Genomic DNA, 17,781 nt, shown 5'->3' on the forward strand with positions numbered 1-17,781 from the left:
CTTCACCACAGAACTCCCTACCCGCTGTGGTACTTTGCACCTGTGATTCCAGAACCTTGCCAGGTCCTTATTAGTTTCTTTTTGCTGTAAGGCCACAGAGTGATGGATGTCAAAACTCAAGTCTGTTTCTGCTGTTCATTTCTAAGATGTTGTGACCATCCCCAGTGTGATAATTGTCTCCTGTCCCATTCAGTCTTCCTATGGGCTTACACAGTTTGAGTTTAACTGTTACTGTAGTGTGGTTTTATAAGAGAATAGGGAGGAATTCATAGTTAATCCCCCATATTGAAGAAGACTTATTGGCTTCCAACTAAGGGGGTCCTTTGTCAATGATGGTTAATTGACATATACCAAAAATTATGGTTTTGACCCACACTTTATTCATAACATAGTATAAAGATTTAATTGGAATAATACAAGCTTTCTATATTTTTGAAGTTTCAATAATTCTCTAATAAAGCATTTTTCTTTTTGTTTAGACTTAATTTCTCCCTTGGGCAGTCAGCACTTTTGAGTAACAGATATTACTGAGTGTTTTCTTTGGGACTAGGGTTGTTTCTTTTCATTTGAATATAAATTGCCCAAGGGAATGGACTTTGTGTTGTTGAGCACCAGTTCTCTAACTCCTAGAAGGGTACCTGACACAAAGTAGATGCTGCTGCTAAAGTAAATGAATGCTTTAATTTTTTTTTTTGAACCCAATGTCACTATTACTTCTGTTTCAGTTTTGGTTTTGAATACTTAAAATGGGTTGGGGTCCTTGCAACATTTCCTTATTAGCCACGTCTTACATTCAGGGCGTAGACTAGCATTAGCTGAAGTATCAGCTTGCAGTATTGCTTTCCCATTCACAGGCATGTTTACTTTAAAACAATCAGTTTCTATTTATCTTACACATTTTGTTCCAAGGTGATTAATTGAAGTCCTTAGGAGTTATACATCTCCCTCTATACACACAGAAATTAAAGACGCTTCACTAAGAAATTCACAACCATGAGTAGGAGTGATGAGAGGTAAACAAAGGATACAACTACCCTCTCCTTTTTATCCTCTTCCTCTCTGCGTTGTGCTTTTGTCTCATACTCTTAACTCTTTCATTGACAGATAGGTAGAAGTTCCTTAATGTGAGCCTGGAGCTTCAGATGAGATGCTGCTTATGTAATATTTGAGCAAATATTTTTGAAACTTGGTTCCTCTTTTTTGACCTTCATGTTTTGAAAAGAAAATTCTTCAAAAAGTAAAGATTAATTCCCTTCTAGGAAATGTGGAGAGGGGCATAGCTGAGAGGAGCCAGAATGTTTCTGGTGGGTGGAGCTGGTCTTAAACCCTCTTCTACCTTATTTCCTCTTTACCCTAGGCCATTAGCCCAGGCTGTTTTCTTGGCTGCAAGTTAGCCATGGTGGCAAGTTAGCCGTCCCTCCTTGTTTATGGAGTAAGCATCCCCAAGAAGCCATCTGAGTAAGGGTTTGTCAAGGTTGGTTTCTGTAGGTCCATCTGGCTGCATTTCTCCCAAGATTGTCTCTAACTGCACAATTGCTAATGAGCTCATCTGGATTGTAACTTCTTGCAGGTCCCAGGCCTATTTCTCTTCTTGCTGCCTACCTTTGTGATTTCATAGAGTCCTCAAAAAGCTTTCATGATGTATCTGATAACTTTTGACCCTGGATCTAGATAACAAAACTTGCTAAGTTATGAGAGAATGTATGGGACATAGTTAAACCTTGTCTTGAGGTTGTGAGAACAAGCTTATTAGAATTCTGCCCTTCTGCATAAAGTTTTTTTCTGAAGAAAATGAAGGAAAGGGATTTTTATAAGATTTAATTTTGTAGGGAGACAGCACCTACATTATCACTGTTTTTAAAATACTGCTAAAAAATACGTTGTCGGCCGGGCGCCGTGGATCATGCCTGTAATCCCAGCACTTTGGGAGGCCGAGACAGGCGGATCACGAGGTCAGGAGATCGAGACCATCCTGGCTAACTCGGTGAAACCCCGTCTCTACTAAAAAATACAAAAAACTAGCCGGGCGAGGTGGCGGGCACCTGTAGTCTCAGCTACATGGGAGGCTGAGGCAGGAGAATGGCGTCAACCCGGGAGGCAGAGCTTGCAGTGAGCTGAGATCCGGCCACTACACTCCAGCCTGGGCGACAGAGCGAGACTCCGTCTCAAAAAAAAAAAAACGTTGTCTTCACATCCACAGTTTTGCAAATGGTTAAATATTTTTTAAAAGATACAATAAGATAGTTATTTTTCGTGTATATAGTATATTACTACATATGACTAATATGTATCTAATGCCCCTAATTCTTATAGGGAATATTAATTGACTTGGATATAAGAAACTTTTTTTTTTTTTGAGACAGGGTTCTACTCTGTTGCCTAGGCTGGAGTGCAGTAGCGCAATCATGGCTCACTGCAGCCTTGACCTCTCTGGGGTCAGGTGACCCTCCCACCTTAACTTCCTAAGTACCTGGGACTGCAGATGTGTGCCACCATACCTGGCAGATTTTTTGTAGGGGCGGGATTTTGCCATGTTGCCCAGGCTGGTATTGAATTCCTGGGCTCAAGCAATCTGCCCACCTTGGCCTCTCTGTGCTAGAATTATAGGCATGAGCCACTGTGCTTGGCCGTAAGAAACTTTTTATTATAAATTGCAAAACTTATTATCCTCTTTTCCAAGCTGATCTTTTAATACTCAAATTTTACAATTTATAAAGTCTTATGTATCGTGTAGTCAGCACAGTCAAGTTACTTAAGTTTTCTCAGCCTCTTTTACATTTGTATTTATTTTGTAGTGTTGTTATAAGGAAACAGATATTTGTAAATTAGATTAGATAATGGCTCAAATATTAGGTCTCTCCCCCTTGTATTTGAACAGTGTAAATGGCTTTTTTGGATAATCTACAGAAAGTAATGTTAAAAGTGAAATAACATTGCTAGAAGTTAAATCTCCTGGCATCTCTAAATCTGCAGTCTGCTAGTATAAAGTTAACTAATAAAGTCTAAAACACAATAATCTCTCTTTTTTTCCCCCCAAAACACTGGCCACTTATTTGAGTATGCAGTCTCCAACACAGCTCAGTATCCTGGCTGGTTTTCCTCTTTTGAAGATGGTCCTAACGATGTTTGCTTTCCATTTCGAGGCACCCTGTTTTGTGAACTTTTTATTTAGTTGTTAATGTATGTGCCTTTTTCAAAATAGATTTAAGCATCTGAAGATGGAAGTCTGTACCTAAAATTGTTTTTTGAATCACCAGTGCTTAATACATTTTTCAACATGTTTTAAATAATGAATTTTTTTTTTTTGTAATTGACTAATTTGAGTATGTTTAAATTTTTTAAGTTGGCCAAAACAAAACAAACCAAACCAAAAATTTTCATTGAACATTTGGTGTTGTAAATGGCATCCTACTAGCCAAGCCAAAAAAACCCTGAAAAAAACAAAACAGAGTGGTGTTCATTAAAGTGTTAGTTCTGAGCATGGGGGTTTCAGTCTGTTTTGTTCATTGCTGTGACCCTTTCTGTGCCTGGAATAACTCCCGTCGCACAGTAGGTGTTGCGTGCTAATTGTTGAAGGAGTGAATATGGCAGAAGTTTTCACCTTAATAGTTATGCCTCATCCTTGCTCCACTGTGATTGAGAGGGTGGCCCTTATTTCTAGGGCCTTGCCTAGTAAGTGGGAACATTTAGCAGATTTCACAGGGCTATTTTAGAAAGTTTTCTGGAAATATTGAATGAGAAATTACTTCAGAAATGTGGAGTACTACATAGATATACAGAAACATTCCTAATGTACAGATTTTCATTTAGAAATTGAACCTAAAATACAGGGAATCCTCTTTGCCTGGCTACTTATACTTCATAGAAAACTAAGTATTTTTTTTGGCAGAGGGTGGGTATCTGTTTTCTATACCTACAAATAAAGGTATTTGTTAGGGATCTTACACTGAGAAGTTTTGTAAGTGTAGTTTATTCAACAATCATAGAAAATCCAAGACAATCTCTTTAGTTGGTTGTTTTTATTTTATTTTTTATTAGATCTGTATGTATTCCATTTCGAACTTGCCCATCTTTCTACCCCCCCTCAACCCCTTTAGAATAAAAATAACAAAACTGCATAGAACTTTCATGGGTAGGATTAGCTCACTTGATATCCTAAATTGAAATAAGGCTAATCTAGGGTCTTTGGTAAGTTCATTCATGAGGCTGGGATGTTAAATAACCAAATAATGATCAAAAGCTAATCTAAGTAATTTGAAACGCCCAATATGTGGCTTAGTTAATTTGGGGCCAGTTAATAAAAGCTTATCTTGGCTTAACGTACTTGAATGTCTGTAACTATTGAATCAGGACAGGTCACATTTGAGCAGAGTAGGTGTACTTTTCACAGATAGTGGAGGCCTACATAATTACTATCCTTGGCTCATGTTTCGCTATGACCATCTGTCATTTCCTCTGGGATTGTATACTAAGGAAATGTGAATAGAAATTACCCCATTCATTGAGTTTTTCTTTTATCTTCATATGGTACCAGTTCCCAATCTTATTTTAGTTGTTATAAAGGAGTGTTAATGTCCAAATGTAGCCGATGAAGAAGAAAGTTGTAGACTAATCCACAGTTCTGCAAGTGACCCTTTCTTTTGTTAAAATCCACACAGATTGAAGTGAGACATTAAGCTTATCAAATGTCTGTGTTCTGGAATCTGTCCAGCCTCTCCTTGCTTGGCCCAAGATGTTATCTCCACCAGCTCATATTTCTAGTCTCGAGATGCTCTGTCAAACTTGGAACACAAACTTAAAACTTAGTCTGTAGGGTTCATGTTGGGTAAGCTTTGTAAATAATTTCTTTTCTCACTGGAAAAACAATCTGGAATCATGTTGGAATTTTTGTGCAGAGACAGGGTCTCCTGATATGTGTGCTGTCATTCCTGTGTGCTGAAAATGGAAAATGCATTATCATAGCTATGGGATTTCATTACATCTTTATGTTGCTTTGCTCTTATGTTCAGAATAGCCCCAATGCATTTACTTCGGTATTGGCAATGATTTAGTACAGTAACAGATAATCAGGGATTGTGCTTCTATGAAATTTGCAGGGTCAGTCCATTATACCCTATAACCTGATATGTGTTTGCCAGATTTCCTTAAATAATCCCTTTTTCTTTTGCTAATTTGTACTTGTGTTTCCATGTGGTTTTTTTCTTTGGATTTACTTTGTATTGCCACCATGATTCGAAAAGTGTTTACCAAAATAAACAATAGTGGTTGTTCTGGTGAATTTATTATTGACATGCTATTTTGTTACCTATCTTCACCAAGGAAAAAATAAAACAATGGAGATTCTCCCAAGGTAGTTGTCTGCTGCTTTCATACTACTGTGATGGTTGATTAAATTTGACTCTATGGTAGTGAAATTCATTTGTTTTTTTTTTTGGTAGGTGTTGGTACCTGTTTCTTGGGACCTCTACAGAATAGTTGGGTTTAAAGCAAGACTTTCTAGACTCTTTTTTTCTGAAACACTGGGGCTTGATCAGATGATTACAATACATGAAATATGTTGAGTACTTACTAGGTACAGTCGTAGTGCTAAATACAGGGTGCAGTTTCAAGCAAGATGAGCTCAGTGCCTGGCCTTGGGAACATGCATTCTGGTGCGAAAAACAGATGACACAGATAGCAGCTCTTTGTTCTTCCTGTCCCATAAAAGAAGCATAATGATGCAAATGGCAGCCTAACCCAGGAGTATGGTCAGAAAATGATTTCCCAAAGACGTGAGGCATCAGCTGGGATGTGAGAGTCAGTGGGAGTTAAGCCAGTAACTCGTGTGTGTGTGTGTGTGTGTGTGTGTGTCTGTCTGTCTGTCTCCGTGTGTCCATCTGTTCATCCATCCAACGGGAGGAGGGGGTGAGGAAGTGTGTCCCAGGCCTTTTCTGTCACTGGGATAAGCCATAACTCAAAAAAGAGTCTTTTACTCTCGGAGACACTGGGGAGGAAGGATAGCAATAGCATGTGGAAAGGCCCTGCAATGGGACATGATGTGAAGAAATGGCAGGCTGTCGTGGTGGGGGTGTAATGGAGGGAAATGACTCTAGATGAAACTAGAAACTAGACATGTGTGCAGCGTCTTCAGGGCAGTTAAGAATTCTGTATTTTATCTTAAAATGGCTGAAAAACATTTGAATAATTTTTATTAAAAGAGTGACATAACCGAACAGGTAAGCTACGGGATATTACCTGAATTGTCTCAGAAGGCAGAGCCTTTTTTGGAAATCTGGTGAACTGTGGAGAGTGAAATAGTGGTTTTAGAAATTCTTTGGAACATGGGTAGGTTTAGGCTTTAGCATTTTTTTAAAGAGAGAGTCTTAGATAAACTTGGGAATGTTTTCTTCTTTTTCATTAATATCCCAAATTTCTTGTGACTACATGTGAGAAATGGTAGTTGAAAATGTGGCCAAGTTCTTGTGACACTTAATTTACTTTGGAAACATAAGGGTTTGATTTGTTGATATTCTCCGTTATTTATAATATTTGGGAGCTTAAAATTTCTATATAGTAATAACTTTCATATATTTGAGTTTTGGAGCTCTTTTCAATTTGTGAGTTTAATTTTTTTCTGCTGTCATAGTTGTAAGGTTGTATTTCAAGGAACAGTGTGTTTAAATGTACTAGTCTTTTGAAATGCAGATTTGCTGTCATTGGGTGTGTCCTGTACTTGTATAAATGTGTATGCATATGCATGCTCAGTCTTGTCCTCCATTTTTATAGTATTTTCAGATAAATGAAGTTAGATCAGTAAAAGGATAGTTGCAGGGAAAACAAGCAATTAAATCATACTTTTTTTGGTCATTTTTAATTTCTTAGAAGTGCTAAAGGAAGAATGGACAGGGCTAAGAACCAAGCTGCTTCTCTGAAAGTTGGCCAGAGGAATCTACCAAAATGAGATGGAAAATATGAGAGAAGTGAGGGGACAGAAGAAGACAGACCCAGAACCTCTCATGTCTTAACAGGAGTTTAGAAGCAGGAACATACTGAACAAAGGAAATAATCAGTAAATAATAGAAGAAAATTTCTTTGACAGATCCTCAGGATGAACTTAGATGAAAAAAAGCCATGCACCTAGATCTCCTGCTTATTGAATTTCAGATTCTCCAGAATTAAAGATAAACTATTCCTTCATTTGAACATTATTAGGATTTTATCTATAGTATAACAAACCAGATATTTTATAAGTAATATTGGATGCTAGATAAAAATTAATATTATCTTTAAAGTTTTAAGGAAGAAAGTTATTTTCAAACTATAATCCTGTACCAAAGCAAGTAAGTGTAGCAGCAAAAGAAACCTTTGGTTATGCAAAGTCTGGATTTTACCTTAAAATGGTTGAAAGTGTTACCCTTTGTGCACACTATTTTAACAGTGGGAAAAGTACAAGTATGAAAGATCGCATGAGATCTAGAAAACAGTGACCTCGGAGATGACCTAGGAGAAGCTGAGAAAGATGAAGATGAAATAAGACAGTGATTGACTCTCAGGCCTGTGATGTTCTTCACCTGGTGGTTGTGATCTGGAGCAAAATAATTACTTTCTTTACTTTGGTCCTGTCATATCTAGTGATCACCTTATAGCTATCCCAATCACAGCTATAAAATAGAATGAAAATCCAATGAACCTTGACAATGTAAAAATAGATCTATCAGATCTGGAGATGGATATGGAGAAGGTGCATATATACTAAATAACATTTCATGGTAGGAAATCAGATACCAACAAGGTGATGATTGGTTTGTCTATTGTCTATTTAAAGTTATATACTAATTATGTAATTGTATTCGAAGTATGAAAAACAAAGTGGAAAGTGGGCCTGGGTGGGGAAGGAAAAGAGACTCCTGTTTTAGGCCTTTAATGTATATTTTAGTGTTGTTTTATGTGCAGATATTTTAATAAAATCATGAATGGGTTAGTTTTAGGGCCAAAGATAGTTTTCCCTTGGTCAGAACTCTGAATTCATTTATTTACTTTCTGTCGTCTCTTAAGATTAGTGGGTCAGAGGCCTTTGCTGTTACTGGGATAAGCCGTAATTCAATGAAGAGTCTTTTAGTCTCGGAGACACTGGGAGGAAGGATTATTCAAATTCTCTTCTCATCACTCTTCCATTCAATAACCGACAGTGGTTTCTAAAAGCCTGCTTTTAGATTTGACTGGGTAAAGTGTGGTGGCTTGGATTTGCCACTACACTTTACCCAGTCATAGGCGTGAAGACTCTTAGTAAAAATCTAGTCTGTCCTTTCAGAGGGAGGGCCCTCTATTTTCAGACATGAGATTATTTAGCCTATTTCTTCATATAATTAGATTCTGTAACATATTGGTTACCTTACCTCATGATTGCAGTGTAGAACCTGGAAGTTATTCTAGCTGGTTGTCAGCTTGCATTGTGGCTGTAGTCTAAATTAGAAGCAGCTGTCTGTAATCTGCTTGACAACATCTCATCGTTGACAAATTATTAGATCACTCTTCTTCCTTGTTCTTTTCAGATTAAATTATTACTTTTCCACAAGCCCTCTTCTCACAGTCTGTGCCCATTTTTATTGTCCTTAAGTTTGACTTAAACTATAGCAGACACACAGACCTAAAGAGAAAATGGCTTCTATAAAAGGGAATTTTTAAACATGTCTTTGAAGTATAATTACTACTACATTTTTAAAAAAATCTCCTCTATTAATTGCAGATGGGAAGTTGGAGGATGACTTGTGAAGTTGCAGCGGTCACTCTGGTCCTGGATAATACTGGCTTTGGTCTGGTGTGCTTAAAGCTGTTGTCTTATCTTCAGTTTTGACCACTGGTTAAGTGGAAACAAGTTGATAGTTGAGATAACTTCCCCTTTCTGACCTTTATTTTTCAGCTCCCCTTTGAGACTGTTGTCCTGTTTAGAGAAGTCCCGCAGAAGGATCCAATAATAGTCGTGAGGGAAGAGCATTAAATGTGCGATTGTGCAGTGGGTTAAGATCTGAGAAGTAGATAAGGTCTAATCCTTTAATTATGATTAGATGCCTTATCCATTGAGATTATGTTTCCTGTTAAAACCTAAGAAACATTTGACCTATTAAACTTAGTGTCAAGGATAATTATAAAACTCTGATTTCTGTGGAATAAATGTTATTCAATAGTACTTCTTTTGCAACATGGTGGAATTTGCTCATTCAACAAATATTTATGAAACATTTACGTCCCAGTCATCAGGGGTGTACAACTGCTTTGCTACTTTTGAACTAAATATATTTTAAAGCTTAATCCTAATATCAAAAGTGATTTTCTTCATTAACTCTAGATATTAGTTACATATGAACTAATGAACTCTTGCATTGGGTATTTCTTAAAGATGGCATATAAATCATGTTTTAAAAATGTTACATTTTGAGTACAATTGGAAGTTTAAAGATCGAGTATCTGTAGTGTCCTGGGATCATAGGTACTCATACATATATATGATGGTTAATGATTTTTAAATCATTACATTCATTGTCATAGTTTGAATGAATGGGAACTGCAGGAAAAGATACAAAGTAACTTTCTGATAAGTTTTTCTTAGCTAAATTTGAAGACTGTGAGACTTGGGTATAATGACTGACTGACTTTGATTGAATAGTCCCTAAGACTACCAATTAGGTGCATTTAGTAGTTCTTCAACCCTTCTTATGTACATACACTGACAAATACATTACAGTTGAATTCTCTGTATTTCATGCATGTCTGGGAAAGAGTACTGTGAACATCTGCTTCAAAGTAGTAGGACTTCCTAGACCCCATATGCTTGTTTATCAGGTCGTCAAGCACTGTGGAGAAACTAATGCTACTCAAGTTTACCCAATAAAAAATACTGGATCAGATAAGCTGCAAGCCATATGTTACTGCTCCAGAAGGGTTGCTCAGGTTGGAGCCAAGTCAGCAGCACTTACCTACTGTGAACTTACAGCCTTTCCAGAAAGCTTGTATCGCAGTCTGTGCAGACAGAGTTTATAAGAGTGAACCAGTAAATTGCTGTCTTCACCTTGGATTTTGAATTCTTTTGTTAAAGTTTAGTGCAAACATTTGAGTGTGCCAAGAATTTCTATAGGCTCAAGGTATGTAAAGATATAATATCACCTAAGAAGTTTATACCTGGGAGGATGGTTTATGGAAATGGAGATTTTCCTGCCCTGGTGGTTTATGGGTTTGGGTCAGATGCTGTGTTCTGGGTACAACTTCCTGCCAACTTAAGGGAGAATAAAAAATACTTAGAGGAGCTGATGTTTCCTGTACCTTCACTGATCTTAGGCCATTCAGTAACTGGTATTTATAAAGGACTAGAAGTTAAATTCCTCTGTTTGGCTTGGAACTGAGGCTTGCATGCCTATTATATAAAGAAAGAAAAAAGCAAAAGGCTTGAAAGTCTGTTAACCTTGCCTCACTTACTTTTTCCTTATTTTCCAGAACTCTGGTAATGAACATCATTATTTAAGAGTCAAGATAAATAAGTAAGAACTGTTGACCTATCCTGACCAAGCTCTTGAAGGTCAGACAGTTCAGTTTTGCTTCTGAGGTGGTAACAACTGAGGAAAGACTAAGTCTCCATAGTTATCTAGGTAGATACAGCGTAAGAAGCCGGCGCATTGTTTTGAGAGGACTAGGTTAAACTTCTTTAGAATTAGGAAAAGTGAAAAGTAGAAAATTCCTACAGACTCTTTTCTCCTACCTAGCTTCTAGAACATTTTCTTTCAGAATGTAGAATGTTGGCTGGGCGGTGGCTCACACTTGTAATCCCAGCGCTTCTGGAGGCTGAGGCAGATGGATCCCCTGAGGTCAGAAGTTTGACACCAACCTGACCAATAGGGTGAAACCCCCTCTCTGCTAAAAATACATAAAATAGCCAGGTGTGGTGGCACATGTCTTTAGTCCCAGCTACTTAGGAGGCTGAGACAGGAGAATTGCTTGAACCTGGGAGGCGGAGGTTTCAGTGAGCTGAGATCATGCCATTGCACTCCAGCCTGGGTAACAGAATGAGACTCCATCTCAAAATAAAATAAAAATAACTAACTAAATAAATAAGTAAGAATGTAGAATGCTTTTGCTACAACTTGCTATAACTTTTCTTTTTTTTTTTTTTTTTTTTTTTGAGACGGAGTCTCACGCTGTTGCCCAGACTGGAGTGCAGTGGCGCGATCTCGGCTCACTGCAAGCTCCGCCTCCTGGGTTTACGCCATTCTCCTGCCTCAGTCTCCTGAGTAGCTAGGACTACAGGCGCCCGCCACCGCGCCCGGCTAATTTTTTGTATTTTTAGTAGAGACGGGGTTTCACTGTGGTCTCGATCTCCTGACCTTGTGATCCGCCCGCCTCGGCCTCCCAAAGTGCTGGGATTACAGGCTTGAGCCACCGCGCCCGGCCAACTTTTCATTAAAAAAGGTATTATCGTTTGTGAATGCTTGCTGCAGGCTTTCATCCTGTACCCATGAAAAGCCTGTTTATTTCTTCCTACAAACATAACTTGTTTTCAAATGGGAACACTGCAACATTTAAGATGTTATGATTTGCTCCAAATTTCAAAACTAGCATGTGGCAGGATAAAGACTGGAACTCAGGCATTTGGATTCTTCCTCAAGTGTCCTTTCAGTCTTTTCTTGGTCTTTATTACAGTATGTTATGGAAAACTGTAGTGAAGCGGTATCCTGTCAGCCATCCCTGCTGTGTCTCAGCACCGGATGCTATGGTTACAGCCCTGCACATTTTTCTGAGTGACCATTATAAAACTGGTAATGTACGTAGCCCAGGGGTTGGCACACTATGGCCATATCTAGTTTTCTGCCTGTTCCTATGTGGCCTATGAGCTAAAATATAAAATGTTAAATGCCTTTTATGCTTTTTAATGGTTGAAAAGAAATCAAGAATATTTCATAACCCATGAATATTAAATTCAACTCTCAGTGTATATAAATTAAGTGTAGCTATGCTGCTATAAAACCTTTTCATTATTTTCAGTGGCTGCTTTCATACCATAATGTCAGCATTGAGCTGGTGTGACAGAAACCCTATGGCCAGCAAAATCTATAACACTATTAGCCATCCCTTTACAGAAAATGTTTGACCACTGTTAGTCTGTGGCCGTGCTCTGATTTTGGATACAGCCTTCCAGACCCCATCTAACTCTTCTTCTCAGGACCTTCCCAGTGGTTTCTAAAATTCCCAGTGGAAGATGATCTTCAGTCACTGGGGTGGTTTTTTTCCTCTTAATTATGGTAAATTCATTTATTTTGACATCACCGTGAACAATATGGCTCTCACACAGCCACTCTAAACCTGAACCTGTAAGACATAAATACCATTTACAGAATGATAGAGCAGGCATATGCTAATGTTTTCAATCTCAGCTCTTGTGTTGAGATTAGAATTGTTCCAGAGATATGCTTTTCAGACTCACTCAGGCAGTCACTTTCATGGTTAACCATTTTCCTTGTTTCCATTGGTGGCCATCCCAGCATTTTACTACATGAGATTCTTTATTCTAGCCTCTGGGATAAATTTTCTCAGCATATTTATTGCCTGTAACTTACAGATTAAAAAGCCTTAAACTCACCTTCCTCTCCCTCATTCTGTGTGTTCTGGCTTTACCTCCCTGTTTCAGAGGAAGTGAGAACCCTCCCTTTCCAAAGCTGTTCCCCTAGCTAATCTCTGTCCCATTCCTCTGACCTCTAGGAACTTTTTTCGGTGTTTTTCTTTTTCCTTAGACTCTCCTCTATTGTTTCTATTCTCCAGGTTTCCTTGATCCTAAAAGCCATCCTCCCTTGAACCTTATACTCTTCAAGCCACAACCCCCCTCTTAAAAAAAACAAAACAAAACAAAACATTTATAGCCAAATCTCTCTTCAAAGACTTCTTCCTCACTTTATATCTGCCTGACATGCTAACACTGATTTTTCCTTATGTCTTCTGCTGAATCTACTCTCATCAGTGGTCTGGTTGTTCTAGCCAGTAGCCTCTTTTTAGTCCTCATCCTACAGGCCTTCCCTGAGTAGTTGCCACTATTAACTATTAGCTCCCATGTTGAAACTCTTCTGCATTAGTCTTTTTTTTTTTTTTTTTTTAGGTTGGAACTCGATGCATCTTTGAGCCTCCTGAATTCTTCTCCCCAAATGACCTTTTTCAGTTTCCTTTACTCATTCTCCATCTCTCTACTCTAAATTGTTTCTTCCAGTCCCTTCTGTATGTTCTCCTTAGGTGATTTCATTCATGCTTCATCTAACACCTATTTGTTGATGTACCCTGAATCTCTTTTTCTCTCCAGCCCTCTTCCCTGAACTCCAACTCCACACTGGACACAAGCACATAAGCATTTCCAATAACCATCTTGGGTTCAACTCACTTTTTTTTTTTCAATCTAAGCATGATTATCTCATGCTCTCCATCTTAGTGATGGCATCAGTGTCTCAAGAACTATAGCATTAGCTTCGGTCTCCTTTTTTCCCACTCCCTATATTCATTGGGTCACCAGACAGCTGCACTTTAGCTCAGATGTGGCTCATCGAACCTGTTCTCACCAAATGTTCTGCTTGTGCTTTTGTTCAGGACCTTGTCATGTCTCACCAGGTCTATTTTACAAGCCTCTTAACTGGTCTCCCAGACGTCAGTCTCCATGCCCATTGAGTTCATCATTTCTATGGCTACTTAGGTCATCATCATAAAACATAATCTGATTATGTCTTTTACCTTCTCACAGTCAAAACACTAACTGTTCATTAAAGTGTAAACTGTTCATTAAAGTGTATAGATATAAGACAGTGCAAAACCCAAACATGCCAACCTCTCCAGCCCTAACTCTTCTCTTATACCCTATGCTTATTCCAAAAGTTTGCCATCCCCTGAATGTACAGTGCTGTTTCATGTGTTCAGGGTTTCATATGCATTACTTCTATTTAGAATGGTATCATATCCTGTGAGATAAGCTCTGCAACCTTCAAGGGCCACATTAAACATAATGACTCCTGAAGTATTTGGATTCCTCCAGAAAGTTAATCATTGCCTTTACTTTGCTCTGAGTGTACTCCTCATGGTGCTTTTACTGCACTTACTATATGGCATCATATTCCACCTTACTTGCCTGTCATCTGTAGTAGCTGGTCTTTAGAAATTGGAGTGGGAAGGAGAGGAGAACAGTCACCATGTCTTATTCATGTCAGCACCTGGGGCATCTGGTATGCTATAGCCACAATAGTTAGTGCCTACTCAAATGAATAGAGAAATGAATTTAAAAAAGCGGGTGGGAGTCTAGGGGCCAGGCAGACTTCTCGAAATGACTGTGGAGCAGGGAAATGCCACATACTGTATGTATCTGTGGAAGATATTTAGGTAACTGGAGACTGACCTTTAAAGTTTTTTAGTATCTGTTGCCAAATGTTGAATAAAGGAATGACTCTAGATGTTGTAAACGTTGGGCATCTGAATCATTCTGGAGCACTACACACACACACCCACACATGCACACACACATACACACATATATACATATACATATACATATACATATTTTTTTCTCAGGTACACGGCGTTACTTCTGAAGATTTAAATGAAAAGTTGGCCAGTTACACAAGGCAGAACCTGGATTAGGGAATGAGGGAGAATATAAATTTGACTAGCTGGGAAGAGAGCCATGAGCATGGATATAAAACCATGACTTATTTAGAAAATAGGCTGTGAATTTTAGTAAAACAGACCTGAAGTTTGCTGCTAATGAGTTTTTATTAGGTTTGCTAGGTATTAGGCCTAGGTATTAAGCCCAGCATGCATTAACTATTTTTCCTAATGCTGCCCCTCCCCCTACCATGGATGGAGCTGGAAGCCATTATCCTCAGCAAACTAACACAGAACAGAAAACCGAACACTGCATGTCCTCACTTACAAGTGGGAGCTGAACAGTGAGAAGACATGGACACAGGGGAGGGCTTGTTTTCTAGAATAACTTCTGCCCAATGAGAAATGTGACCCTCCTGTTAGAACTCACTAGAAAGAGTGAGGGTCCTGACCTCCAGGGCTTCCTCACCTAACTGAAACCAACCCAGATGCCGAGCTATTGGCAGTAGAATGTATTGAAATTCTACCAAACAGCCCAAATAGAATTGCAGCCATTTTGTAACTCTTTGATTGCAAGAAGTGGTAGCATTTCCAGATTTCAAAGGCAGCTTTGTTGCCTTCTTACATGGTTTTCCACCAGTTAGCGTGCTTGGCATAATCCTTCCTTTTAACTGTGTGATGCAGTGCTATAGGAACTAACTCATCTTAGTGTCACCTGTTTAACCGCTTTTCAGTGTTTGTCACCCCAGTCACAGATCCTAGGCCTTAGTAATATAACATCCTTTAGTTGGAAATCAGAAGATTGATATAAAATTCAGCAACTTAGTAGTTACTAGGAAGTATTAATGAAGTGCTCCTCCAGGTTTATTTTTCACTGAGATTTTAGCTGATTTGAAACCTCTAATTAGACTATTATTTGTCTTCAGAGTTAACAATTATAATGAAGTTTAAAAAATTGGGCAAAGTAATTTATATGTCAGGATAGGAGTGGTAGAATGGTTTGAGATAAAGAAATATTAGCCAACTTGCCAAAATTTTGACCACATTTAGCATTTATTGAGTGCATACTGTGTTCCAAGTCTTGTATTAGGTACTGAAATGACTAGTGAGAAGAGTGAAAAGGATTGTTGCCAGAATATATTATGGTGTTGCTTTATTTTTGAACTCTTTAGTTTAATGCAGCACTGACCTTTTGAGTCTTCTAAGATATTAAATCAGTTTTTTATTATATGTGAATTAAGTAATTGCTTTCTTAAATTTGATTTTGATTATGTGTAGAGACATATCTATTTAACAACAACTTAAATATGATCAAGCAATGGTAGGAATGTCATTGTTTCTGGGAACATTTTGTTGGTCACAGAATAATTTTCAGTGTGAAAAACTGAAGAAACTTAGGTTGCTTCTTAAACCCGTTTTGTCATCTGCCTTTTTATGATTTTCTTGATTTTATCACTGGAGCATTTATCAAATCTAGTTTTTTTGGTCATACTTTGCTTAATGGTATACAAAAATAACTACACAGATGTGTTATAATTTATCTTTTCAGTCAGGCAACTTTGAAAATGTACAAAACATAATAGACCATTAGTCACACTCAACTTACTGTTTTGCAAAAAAATGAGGTATCAGTCTACAATGTAGTACTTTTTCACATTCATTCAGTAGAAGATGATTATCAGACAAGGGAGGTGAAGTAGAAAGTTTAACCAATAAGGGTGCATCCTTTAGGCAGCTTCAGAGACACTGTAGAGATGGGCATGAGATAAATGGCAGTCTGTAAGGGTGGTAGTGAAATGAGCTGAAGTACCTTTAAAGTCTTGCATTTGATGGAAAGCCACTGCAGTACTTTAATTGATGAAAGTAATACAGTTAAAGTACAAGACGTTCAGAACAGGTTTACTCAGGGCAGTGTTGGTGGCTGGAAGGTTGTTGAAGAGCGGGTTGCAGTAATCTGATGAGAGGTGGTGAGTGGTTAAGGAAGTGGCAGTAGAACTACAGAGAGCATACAGAAAGAAGTGTCCTGGGAGGCAGTTTAGCTTAAGGCATTTGGGAAAGAAAACTGTGCCAAGTATCGTACATTGATTCAATGTGTAGTCCTGTTTGGGGCCAATTCGATGCTATTCTAGGGACTGGAATTAAATGAAAACATGCATAGTCCATGCCACCTCCAAGTTTGTGACCCTCCCTTTTTTTTTTTTTTTTTTTTTTTAATAAATAGAACTTTGGAGTAGGAGTATAGGGAAATTTAACTGTTGTTCAAAAATGTATCACCCATTTTTTCTCTTTTGGCAAAATTGCCTCACTCCTTTCTTTAGAGCTATTTTGCTCATCACTGAGCCTCTCAAATCATTTAACATCATTTTATAAACCAAAAATCCATTGAGATAATTGATTGAAAAAGATAAAATTGCTCTTTTTTACAAACTCTTTTTGTTTGTTTTATTCTTTATAAAAATGCTTCCTGTTACAATTATTTAGCTATGTACTGAAGAACAAGTAGGATGTGATAGCTTCCACTCCTGTCCTCCTCCTCCTCCACTGTAACCTTGGGCCTTAGTGGAGCATTATTGTTTTGTTAGCTTGCCTCTACAATAATTTTCCTAAGCTTTCTGAAAAGCTTCAATGCTAAACAACAATGTAGAGCATTCTTTCTTGCAATAGACGCTAATTGTGTTCTTAGTTGGGATCTTGCTGTCATAGCCACAATAACTGTGTCAATTGTGTGGGGAGGCTGGGTCACAGTGGTTATTGTGCAGAGTGATGAATGCTGTTTGCTTGTGATGTGCTGCCGCCCGCATCTGTGGGTGAGAACACGCAGTTACTGTAATTTGCCGGGCAAGTGATCAAACTGGTATAAAATAACATCATCTGTTAAGCAAGATAGCAGTCACAAAGAACTATTGACCTTTTGAAATATAGAATTTTTAATGAGAAACTTTGAATAATAGAGATTGAACATGTGAGAACAGCTACCTAGTGTGTGTTGCGTTATTAACCCCTAGTTTGTAGTGTATTCCGGAGTCAAGTTGACCTACATAGAAGAGAAGGAACTGGGAGTGCATGTCTGTGTTCTGGCTCCGATTGGGAAGAGCTGCTTAACCACTGTAAGTTACAGGTTGGATAAGTGACATATATGGTGTCAATTGGGAACCAGGCTTCACAGTTTCACAAAATGTGTGGATT

The 17,781-nt window shown here is 38.2% G+C and overlaps 1 protein-coding gene across 3 annotated transcripts in view; it reads left to right on the top strand.

Annotated features, from left to right (window-relative positions):
- SLAIN1 (SLAIN motif family member 1) overlaps positions 1-17,781 on the top strand; it is a 66,539-nt gene that overhangs the window by 25,145 nt on the left and 23,613 nt on the right. Inside the window, exon 1 of one of the 3 annotated variants that reach the window (XM_015121268.3) lies at positions 17,616-17,702. The exons of the other annotated variants lie outside the window; for them this stretch is intronic. The gene's annotated coding sequence lies outside the window, so the exon portion shown is untranslated. Of the gene's footprint in view, positions 1-17,615; positions 17,703-17,781 lie in introns of those variants that run through there. 3 annotated transcript variants of the gene reach the window in all.

The sequence above is a fragment of the Macaca mulatta genome, chromosome 17 (assembly GCF_049350105.2).
Source record: "Macaca mulatta isolate MMU2019108-1 chromosome 17, T2T-MMU8v2.0, whole genome shotgun sequence".
Lineage (NCBI taxonomy): Eukaryota > Metazoa > Chordata > Mammalia > Primates > Cercopithecidae > Macaca > Macaca mulatta.